This window comes from Bos mutus, unplaced genomic scaffold (assembly GCF_027580195.1).
Source record: "Bos mutus isolate GX-2022 unplaced genomic scaffold, NWIPB_WYAK_1.1 CTG1475, whole genome shotgun sequence".
Taxonomy (NCBI): Eukaryota; Metazoa; Chordata; class Mammalia; order Artiodactyla; family Bovidae; genus Bos; species Bos mutus.
In genome coordinates, this window is record NW_027218935.1 from 1 (window position 1) to 11,912 (window position 11,912).

The 11,912-nt window shown below is 40.7% G+C and overlaps 1 pseudogene; it reads left to right on the forward strand.

The window, feature by feature from the left end:
- Positions 1 to 8,619: 8,619 nt before the first annotated feature.
- Positions 8,620 to 9,118, forward strand: LOC138986786 (heat shock transcription factor, Y-linked pseudogene; annotated as a pseudogene).
- Positions 9,119 to 11,912: the final 2,794 nt, after the last annotated feature.

The following is an 11,912-nucleotide window of genomic DNA, read 5'->3' on the forward strand; positions in this document are numbered from 1 at the left end:
ACCACACTCTGTTTCATTTATATCCTCCTTTCTCAGTTAAGTTCAGTTGGTCCTTCATCACTGACTCTTTGCAACCCCATGAATCACAGCACACCAGGGCTACCTGTTCACTGAGTTCACTCACGCTCATGTCTATTGATTCGGTGATGCCATCCAGCCTTCCATCCTCTGTAGTCCCATTCTCGTCTTGACCCCATTCCCTCTGAGCATCTGGGTCTTTCTCAATGAGTCAACACTTTGCATGAGTGAGCAAAGTATTGGAATTTCAGCTTTAGCATCAGTCCTTCCAATGAACACCCAGGACTGATCTCCTTTAGGATGGACAGGCTGGATTTCCTTGCAGTACAAGGGACTCTCAAAAATTTTATCCATCACCGCAGTTCAAAAGCATCAATTCTTCAGCACTCAGCTTTCTTCACAGTCCAACTCTCACATTCATACATGATCACTAGAAAAACCAGATCCTTGACTAGACAAACTTTGTTGGCAATGTAATGCCACTGATTTTTAATATGCTATCTAGGTTGGGCATAACTTTCCTTCCAAGGGGTAAGCGTGTTTAAATTTCAAGGCTGCAATCACCATCTGCAGTGGTTTTGGAGCCGCAAAAAAGTAAAGTCTGACAATCTTTCCACTGTTTCCCCATCTATTTCCCATGAAGTGATGGGACCAGATGCCATGGTCTTCGTTTTCAGAATGTTGAGCTTTAAGCCAAATTTTCCAGTCTTCTCTTTGACTTTCATCAAGAGACTTTTTAGTTCCTCTTCACTTTCTGCAATAAGGTTGGTGTCATCTGCAAATCTGAGGTTATTGATATTTCTCCCGGTAATCTGAATTCCAGCTTGTGCTTCTTTCAGCCCAGCGTTTCTCATGATGTACTCTGCCTACAAGTTAAATAAGCAGGTGATAATACAAAACCTGATGTCCTCCTTTTCATATACAAAACCAGTCTGTTGTTCCATGCCTAGGTCTAACTGTTGCTTCCTGACCTGTATATAGGTTCCTCCAAGGCAGGTCAGGTGGTCTGGTATACCCGTCTCTTTCAGAATCTTCCACGGTTTATTGTGATTCACACAGTCAAAGGATTTGGCATAGTCAATAAAGCAGAAATAGGTGTTTATCTGGAACTCTCTTGCTTTTTTGATGATCCATCGGATATTGGCAATGCGATCTCTGGTTCCTCTGCCTTTCCTAAAACCAGCTTGAACATCTGGAAGTTCACAGTTCACATATTGCTGAAGCCTGGCTTGGAGAAATTTGAGCATTGCTTTACTAGCGTGTGAAATAAGTGCAACTGTGAAGAAGTTCGAGCATTCATTGTCATTGCCTTTCTTTGGAATTGGAGTGAAAACTGACCTTTTCCAGTCCTGTGGCCACTGCTGAGTTTTCCACATTTGCTGGCATATTGAGTGCAGCACTTTCACAGCATTATCTTTCAACATTTGAGATAGTTCAACTGGAATTCTATCACCTCCACTAGTTTTGTTCATAGTGAGGCTTTCTAAGGCCCTCTCGATTTCACATTCCAGGATGTTTGGCTCTAGGTGAGTGATCACACCATTGTGATTATCTGGGTCTTGAAAGTCATTTTTGTACAATTTTCCTGTGTATTCTTGCCACCTCTCCATAATATCTTCTGCTTCTGTTTGATCCTTACCATTTCTTCCCTTTATTGAACCCATCTTTGCATGAAATATTCCCTTTGTATCTAATTTTCTTGAAGAGAACTCTAGTCTTTCCCATTATGTTGTTTTCTTCTATTTCTTTGAATTGATCTCTGAGGAAGGCTTTCTTATCTCTGTTTGCTATTCTTTTGGATCTCTGCTTTCAGATACATATATCTTTTCTTTGCTTGCTTTTTTTGCTTCTTTTTTTCACAGCTATTTGTAAGGCCTCCTCAGGCAGCCATTTTGCATTTTTGCATTTCGTGTCTACACGGGAGGTCTTAGTCCCTGTCTCCTGTACAGTGTCATAAATACCCATCCATTGGTCATCAGGAACTTTGTCTATTAGATCTAGTCCCTTAAATCTATATTTCACTGTATAATGATAAGGGATTTGACAGGTCATACCTGAATGGTCTAGTGGTTTTCCCTACTTTCTTTAATTCAAGTCTGAATTTGGCAAAAAAGGAGTTCATGATCTGAGCTACAGTCAGCTCCCGGTCTTGTTTTTGCTGACTTTATAGAGTTTCTCCATCTTTGGCTGCAAAGGTAGAATTAATCTGATTTTGGTGATTTTGGTGTTGACCATCTTCTCTTGTGTTGTTGGAAGAGGGTGTTTGCTATGACCAGTGTGTTCTCTTGGAGAAACTCTATTAGCCTTTGCCCTGCTTCATTCAGTATTCCAAGGCCAAATTTGCCTGCTACTCCAAGTATTTCTTGACTTCCTACCTTTACATTCCAGTCCCCTTTAATGAAAAGGACATCTTTTTTGGATATTAGTTCTAAAAGGTCTTGCAGGTCTTCACAGTACCATTCAACTTCAGCTTCTTCAGCATTTCTCATTGGGGCAAAGGCTTGGATTACCGTGATATTGAATGGTTTGCCTTGGAAACGAACAGGGATCATTCTTTCATCTTTGAGATTGCATCTAAGTACTGCATGTAAGACTCTTTTGTTGACCATGCTGGCTCCTCCATTTCTTCTAAGGTATTCCCGTTCACAGTAGTAGATATAATGGTCATCTGAGTTAAATTCACCCATTCCAGTCCCTTTTAGTTCGCTGATACCTAGAATGTTGACGTTCACTTTTATCATCTCCGGTTTGATCACTTCCAGTTTGCCTTGATTCATGGAACTGACATTCCAATTTCCTATGCAATATTGCTCTTTACAGCATCAGACCTTGCCTCTATTACCAGTCACACCCATATCTGGATATTAGTTTTGCTTTGTCTTCATCCCTTCTTTCTTTCTGCAGTTATGTCTCCACTGATCTCCAGTAGCATATTGGATACCTACCAACCGACCCGGGGATTTCCTCTTTCAGTTATCCTATCATGTGTTTCATACTGTTCATGGTGTTCTCAAGACAAGAATACTGATGTAGTTTGCCATTCCCTTCTCCATAGACCACATTCTGTCAGAACTCTCCACCATTACTCGCCCATCCTGGGTGGCACCACAGGGCATGGCTTACTTTCATTGAGTTAGACAAGGCTGCAGTCCATGTGACAAGATTGGCTAGGTTTTTGAGATTATGGTTTCAGCGTGTCTGAAATCTGATGCCCTCATAAGTGAAATCTGATCCTAAAAATTGTATTCCTAAAGTTACAACATTGATAACCATTTTTGGAAAGCAAAAGTTAAGAACCAAGAATAAAAATTAGACTCATTTAAATAGTACAAGAAAAGAAAACGGAGGTCGAATTCATTCTTATATATATAACAAGTGTTTAAAACACAGACGTGTTGTTTTTATTTGAAAGGTAATAATAGTTAACAGAAATAAAAGTTTAGGGTATTAAAAAGGCCTAGCATTGTTAAAAGTTAAAGAAATCATATAGAAATAGATCTCAGAATTAAAAAAAAAAAATTTGCTTTTTGGTGTCAGTACAGTGTCAGATAGTCCCTAGTTGAAGCTTGTACTTGTTGTCAAATTCTACTATTGTACCTCAGTTGAACATTAATTGAATTAATTGGCATTAATTGAAGATTTATGCTGTTGAACCTATCACTTCTGGGTTGGTTTATGCTCCTTTGTTTATATTTCCTTCTTTTATTTGAAAGCCTCTCCATATCTGGCTTTCAACATGAAACGAGGGTGTGGTAGCCTCTTATTTGACCTCACTTGCTCGGTGTTTTGGCGGTGAGGTGGGACACTGAAAACAAATACCTCTGGGATATGTGGGTGCTTGAGGTGGATTGACCACATTGGGCTTGCCACTGACAAATGTGACATGTTCTTCCTGGGTCCACACTGCTCAGCCTCCCTGTTGATACGTGAGGGCATGGTCCCAAGTGGGTCGTGTGTTTCATGCACTTCCCAGCCAGTCAGGCACTTAGGTGCTCAGCAAGGGCAATGGCCATGATTGGCTCGGTGCTTTTTGCTCTTCACAAGTCAAAAATCTCAGGTGGCTGGTTGGAGGACAAGACACAGTCCTAGGTGGCCCATGCCTTATGCAGCTCTCTGGTCTCAACCACACAGTTTGCTACCTGTGCCAGAGCCCACAGCCTCAGGTGTTCCATGTGTCTCTTCAGGGTAGCTGACCCCAGGCTGTCATGATCCCGGCCTATGTGAACTGTCCATGAACTCAGGAATTCATCATTAGCAAATTTCAACCAGCTTAGAGCTTGGTAGGGGATGTCTGTAGGACCAAGTTACTAGTAACCTATTTGCTTCTGCCTCTGGCAGTCATATACATTCCTCTCTACCTCCATGGAGGAAAGGGTCTTCAATGGAAGCTGGCTTGGTCTTCTTTGGTATTTTCTAGTTTTCTGGTCTGTGAGTGTGCCATGGTTCACTATGTGGACTTAGAGCCTTCTTGTAGGAAAAGTCCTTTCTAAAATGGCTGTCTCTAGTTTTCCCATGGTTTATGTTCTTTGTCACATTAGCTCCATCAGATTGTCCTCAGGGCACTAAATCCTGGTTCTAACAATACTGTGTTTGATACACCACAGGTCTCCTCCCAGACCTCATGTATGACTGTGGACAGAAGAATCTGAGTGACTTTTTGGCTAGTAATTGCATTTATTGGCATAATCTGTGTTTTTGTTCTTTTTCCCCTGGTTCTTTTTTTTTTTTCTTTTTCCTCCCACTGACACTTTTGAGAGAGGGTTTCCTATCTTGTTTTAATTTTCCTCCTTTACGACTCCCTCTCCAAGGGGAGTCTCGTTCCCTAAAACCTTTTCTTCATGTCCATCTCTTATTTTGTCCTACCTCCTTTTTAAGAGATGGGTTTTCATTTCTTGGTTTCTAGGGACCATCAACATCGTTCAAGTTGATTTCTGGAAGGTGGTCCATGTGCAGTCGATCCTTTGATGGATTTGTGGAGGAGAAAGTGGACTGTGCTTCCTATTCCTCTAACATTATGAGACCTCCACCATGACCCTGGAAGATCCATTTTATTAACTGAAATCTTGTTGTTATTCAGTCACAAAGCCATGTCTTACTCTCTGTGACCCCTTGGACTGCACACAAGGGCTTTCTGCCCTCTGCATTACCCAGGGTCTGCCTGAAATCATATCCACTGAATGGGTGAAGCTATACAACCTTCTCCTTCGTTCTCACCCATGTCTCCTCCTGATTTCATTGTTTCCTAAGAATCAGTTTTTTTTTTTTTTTTTTTTCCAGTGAGTCATTTCTTTGCTCAGGTGGCCAAAGCTTTGAAGACTCATCTTCAGCATCAGTGATTCTAATTCTTCTTCAGAGTTGATTTCCTTTATGTTTGACTGGATTTATGTCCTTGCAATTCAATGGATACACACAAGTCATTCCTAGCAGAGCAGTTTGGTGTTCTCACATCTGTACATGTCTACTGGAAAGACCATAGATGTGACTCAAAGTGCCTCCATTGATCAAGTCATGTCTTCACTTTTTAACATGCTTTCTAAATTTGTGAGAGCTTTTCTTCCAGGAAGAAATTGTCTTCTAATTTTATAGCTTCCATCACCATCTGCAGTGAATTTAGAGCCAAAAGAGGTAATCTGTCACTGCTTCTGTCTTTTCCACTTCCATTTCCCATGAAAGTGTGGGACCGGATGTCATGATCTTACTTTGTGTAATACTGAGAAGGAAATGGCAACCCACTCCAGTGTTCTTGCCTGGATAATCCCAGGGATTGGTGAGCCTGGTGGGTTGCCATCTCTGGGGTCACACAGAGTCAGACACAAGTGAAGCAACTTAGCAGCAGCAGCAGAGAATTCAAATGTACTGTTTACCCTATGTTTTCCTATGAACACTGAGAATTACTGTATTCTCGTACCTTTGTTTTCCCTCAATGTTTTGAATAAGAAATTGTTTTCTGAGAATATTCTATGATAGTTACTTATTATATATTATACTGCTGGTTTTAAGTTGCCTGTTAGAGCATTTGTGCCATACTTCTGTGACAACTGGGTAAAATATTGCAAAATACACAGCCTATAATATATTTTTCCATTAACATAATATATTGAGACTGTTTTTGTTATCTAGTTAGATTTTCTCTAATGTGGCTACCTCAAAAATACAAAGGAGGACAAGGAACAAGATAAATGATGTGGATGGGGGCAGGAAGCTGAACCCCTGTGGCATGAAGCAAGATAAATTTTGATCATCAGTGATTTCTATTGAAATATTTGTTACCAGAAGTTGAAAGTGATGAAAGAAAACTTTACATACTGAATTATGGAGAAGTAATTTTGATGTACACCTCATATAATTTCAGTGTTCAGCTAGTCAGAAGAGCCTGTCTATGATCTATGCACAATGCCCTTGGCATCTCTTTTAGCCATTAAGTGGGTAGCTGTTATCCTAAATCCAGCTAGTTGACCATTGTGCATGTGGTTCCAACATGTTCCTATGTTATTACAGACTTGGATGTTTAAAATTGTATCCAATGTGGGGAGAACAACAGCTTTCTTCAAACAATATCTCTAAGCAAATGAGAGTAACAATTGTATGGCCTCAAGGTTTAATCATATGTAAGAACGCCATCTCTTATTACAGAAACAATAGTGGAAGACGAACTAGATTAAAGGAGAGCCTTTCAGCAACAGTATCTAAAGCATTCAGCCAGTAATTTATTAAGCAATGTTGGGCTTCCCAAACAGTTCATTTAAGATCTTGGGAGCAAGCAAAGTGTTTGGCCACCTGAATAATGTTGCCTAAAATTTTATTTTGACATATCCACATACATACCCATGTGTGTATGAGTTTGGGTATAAAAAAATTACATTGACTTTTAATTCCCATTAGGTATAACAACATGGAAAAATTAAAACCCAAATGCAGAATGACTCAAGACTCTACTCAGTTATTGAATATATGTAAGTGGAAATACTTCAAAATATGTTTTATTGGCTACATCTAACATATAAGGACTCTTTTATACCACTCCCCTCTCTCCTTTTAATAAATACCTACCAATTTTCAAAAAGTTTGCCCAGGTTTAATGAAAAAAATACTCAGATATAAAAAAATATATATATATATTTATATATATATGAGAAGGTGACGGCACCCCACTCCATTACTCTTGCCTGGCCAATCCCATGGATGGAGGAGCCTGGTAGGCTGCAGTCCATGGTGTCACAAATAGATCGGTACAACTGAGTGACTTCCCTTTCACTTTTCACTTTCATGCATTGGAGAAGGACATAGCAACCCACTCGAATGTTCTTGCCTGGAGAATCCTGGGACAGAGGAGCCTGGTGGGCTGCCGTCTGTGGGGTCACACAGAGTTGGACACGTCTGAAGTGACAGCAGATATACCTATTTATATGCATATTTATGTATATAGATATACAAATATCTATATAAAATAGATATGTTTCCATTGCAGAAAATGTTGATACCAACCTTAGATCTCAGAATTATTTCCAACTCCATGCTCCAGGTCAACAGGAAATAGCCAAAGTTGTTGCTGACTCAAACAGTTCAAGAGCTGGGAAGCCTGTAGACCTCCTCATTTTCCAAGAGTAATTTTAATCAGAGAAGCTAGAAAAGCCAGAAATTAAGGAAAATAATCAAGCAACAGAAGATAGTAATGATACTTTCACTTTTAACTTTCATGCATTGGAGAAGGAAATGGCAACCCATTCCAGTGTTCTTCCCTGGAGAATCCCAGAGACAGGGGAGCCTGGTGGGCTGCCGTCTATGGGGTCACACAGAGTCGGACACGACTGAGGTGATGTAGCAGACGTAGCAGAAAGGTCTTTAGTTCCTCCTCAAAGGCCATAGATAACATTCTGAGCAATACACTGTGAACAGTTTTAGAGATGTTAAAGCTCCAACCAGGCTGAAATGTACGTACATAGACCACAGAGTAGTTGGAAGCAGACGGTCGATGATGTTGACTCCCAATATCCTCAGTAACAGGCCGTTAGTACAATGCCCCAAAACTGATCACAGGTGTGTGATCAGTCATTAAAATCCTTCCCCTGAAAGTATTTGTGAATTTGGGTCTTTGAAGCACCAAAGACTGCTAGGAAACCTTGCTCAGTCCTACAATAAACACATGCTTTCACTGTAACTCAGTCAGTTGATTGATTTTACTTCACAGTAGCGAGTAGATCCAAGTTTGCATGGGTAACAGTAATGAATATTAAGAATGTGTGTCTAGAAGGATGATAAATCGCTTTTAGTTCAGATTTCAAGTAGATTTATTGATATGATTTTTCTGTGTAAAAATTCTTTAGGAATGAGGTTTTGCAGCCTTCATGGCTTTGGTTAGTATTTCTGTAAGCAGTGTGTATTTTAAGTTGATGCTGAAGTAAGCACTGGTTGAACATTATCCTTCAATTGCTCGAAGACCAGTGACTTTGTGATGTCACAGTTACCCTTCAATTGCTAGGTGACTTTGAGGACCTCTGTGATGGTCTAGAGAGGTCTGTAGGCCAGCCAAGCAGCATTTGAAGTTGCAGTGTGTAAAATCAGACAAATGAGAAAAATATCTGAAGAAAGACTTTCTTTGAGATGGCACATATTTCTTCAGAAATTCAAGATGGGACTCCTAAGGATGAATCAACTGGTTCAGAAACCTCCGTTAGATCTTCTTTGTATGATTATACACTTACTAGGGACTCAGTTTTGAGATCTATGATTGAAGAATATGCTTTTCAGGCTTTGTCTGAGGATCTTGTGATAAAAAGGCTATGCTACACAAATTCTGTCTCTGAAACAGATGAGCTGAATGATTTTCTTTCACATTTCCACAAAACTTTGGAGTATAGTTGCAAATTATCAGCTGGAATCTATTAGGTAGGATGAGAGTGGTGTATGTATAGTGATCAGTGAAGAACTTTTTAAAAAGGTCTTGAAAAGAAAGGAGCCTTTCAGAATATTTGAAACCAACAGTATGAAAAGTTTAGTTTGACAGCTTAACCTTTATGGGTTTAATAAAAAGCAACAAACTTTTCAAAGATCTGCTTCACAAGCGGACTTTCTGGAAGAAAACATCTCTCTTTTGAGCAAGGTATTCCAAAAATTTCACTTATTAGCAATACATAAGATTAAATCATGTGACCTAGAGAGCATGTTCACATATGTAGCTAAAACGAATTTGAAATTGAGATAGGGAGGAGGAGCCAAGATGGCGGAGGAGTAGGACAGGGAGAACACGTTCTCCCCCACAAATTCATCAAAAGAGCATTTAAACGTCGAGTAAATTCCACAAAACAACTTCTGAATGCCGGCAGAGGACATCAGGCACCCAGAAAAGCAATCCAACTCTTCGAAAGGAGGTAGGAAAAAATATAAAAGACAAAAAAAGAGACAAAAGAGGGAGGGACGGAGTTCTGTCCCGGGAAGGGAGTCTTAAAAAGAGAGAAGTTTCCAAACACCAGGAAACCTTCTCACTGCCGAATCTGTGCCGAGCTTTGGAAGCACAGAGGGCAACATAACAGGAAGAAAAAATAAATAAACAATTAAAACTCGAAGATTGCGAGTCCTACGGTAACTCCCCCAGCGGAGAAGCAGCGTAGACGCCTGCACGCGTCATTAGCAAGTGGGGGCTGGGCAGGGAGGCGCAGCGCGGGCTGCATCGCTTAGAGTAAGAATCTGGCCTGAATACCCTGAGCACTATCTGAGCAAAATAATCTGGGCTAGCAAACCAGACTGTGGGATATCTACCACGCGAAAAGCCAGCCCCAACTTAAGACACCGCCAGGCCCGCGCACGGAACAAAGAATTGAACAGAGATAGCCGGCTGCAGACCTTCCCCCTCCAGTGACAGGCAGCCAGAGCCGGAAGGGCGCAATCGCAGCCCCAGAGAGACATTATCTATAAAACTGTAAGCAGGCTTCTTTGCTAACTAAAACTTCTTGGGGGTCTGGACGGTTAACATCTGCCTGAGAAGGTGCGCCGGTTTTACACCCAGATAACCGAGTGGCGGGGAGGCGATAAGTCGCAGCATTGGCGCTCGCCAAACACCTCATCACTTGAGCTGCTCGGACCTGGGAAGAGCACAAAACTCAGGCCCAACTGAGTCTGCGCCTCTGAGGACTACCGAGTGCCTGAACCTGAGCGGCTTGGACCTGGGAGGTACATGCAACCCAGGGCCAGCCTCGGATTGTTCCCAGCGGAACAACCTAGAGCCCGAGCAGTGTGGGCAGGGAGGCTACACGCGCGTGAGCGGGGCAGACCCAGTGTGGCTGAGGAGGCACTGCGGCGCAGGCCAGTGTTATTTGTTTGCAGCATCCCCTCCCTCCCCCCACACAGCGACTGAACAAAGAGAAGAAATACAGCTCCACCCATCAGAACACCGACACAAGCTTCCCTAACCAGGAAACCTTGACAAGCCACCTGTACAAACCCACACACAGCGAGGAAAAGCCACAATAAAGAGAACTCCACAAACTGCCAGAATACAGAAAGGACACCCCAAACTCAGCAATTTAAACAAGATGAAGAGACAGAGGAATAGCCAGCAGATAAAGGAACAGGATAAATGCCCACCAAACCAAACAAAAGAGGAAGAGATAGGGAATCTACCTGATAAAGAATTCGAATAATGATAGTGAAATTGATCCAAAATCTTGAAATTAAAGTGGAATCACAGATAAATAGCTTGAGACAAGGATTGAGAAGATGCAAGAAAGGTTTAACAAGGACCTAGAAGAAATAAAAAAAGAGTCAATATATAATGAATAATGCAATAAATGAAATTAAAAACACTCTGGAGGCAACAAATAGTAGAATAACAGAGGCAGAAGATAGGATTAGTGAATTAGAAGATAGAATGGTAGAAATAAATGAATCAGAGAGAATAAAAAAAACGAATTAAAAGAAATGAGGACAATCTCAGAGACCTCCAGGACAATATTAAACGCTACAACATTGAATCATAGGGGTTCCAGAAGAAGAAGACAAAAAGAAAGACCATGAGAAAATACTTGAGGAGATAATAGTTGAAAACTTCCCTAAAATGGGGAAGGAAATAATCACCCAAGTCCAAGAAACCCAGAGAATCCCAAACAGGATAAACCCAAGGCGAAACACCCCAAGACACATATTAATCAAATTAACAAAGATCAAACACAAAGAACAAATATTAAAAGCAGCAAGGGAAAAACAACAAATAACACACAAGGGAAATCCCATAAGGATAACAGCTGATCTTTCAATAGAAACTCTTCAAGCCAGGAGGGAATGGCAAGACATACTTAAAATGATGAAAGAAAATAACCTACAGCCCAGATTATTGTACCCAGCAAGGATTTTATTCAAGTATGAAGGAGAAATCAAAAGCTTCTCAGACAAGCAAACCTGAGAGAATTCTGCACCACCAAACCATCTCTACAACAAATACTAAAGGATATTCTCTAGACAGGAAACACAAAAATGGTGTATAAATTCGAACCCCAAACAATAAAGTAAATGGCAACGGGATCATACTTATCAGTAATTACCTTAAACGTAAATGGGTTGAATGCCCCAACCAAAAGACAAAGACTGGCTGAATGGATACAAAAACAAGACCCCTACATATGTTGTCTACAAGAGACCCACCTCAAAACAGGGGACACATACAGACTGAAAGTGAAGGGCTGGAAAACGATTTTCCATGCAAATAGGGACCAAAAGAAAGCAGGAGTAGCAATACTCATATCAGATAAAATAGACTTTAAAACAAAGGCTGTGAAAAGAGACAAAGAAGGTCACTACATAATGATCAAAGGATCAATCCAAGAAGGAGATATAACAAGAAGGAGATATTTGATATCTATAGGACATTTCATCCCAAAACAATGAATTTTACCTTTTTCTCA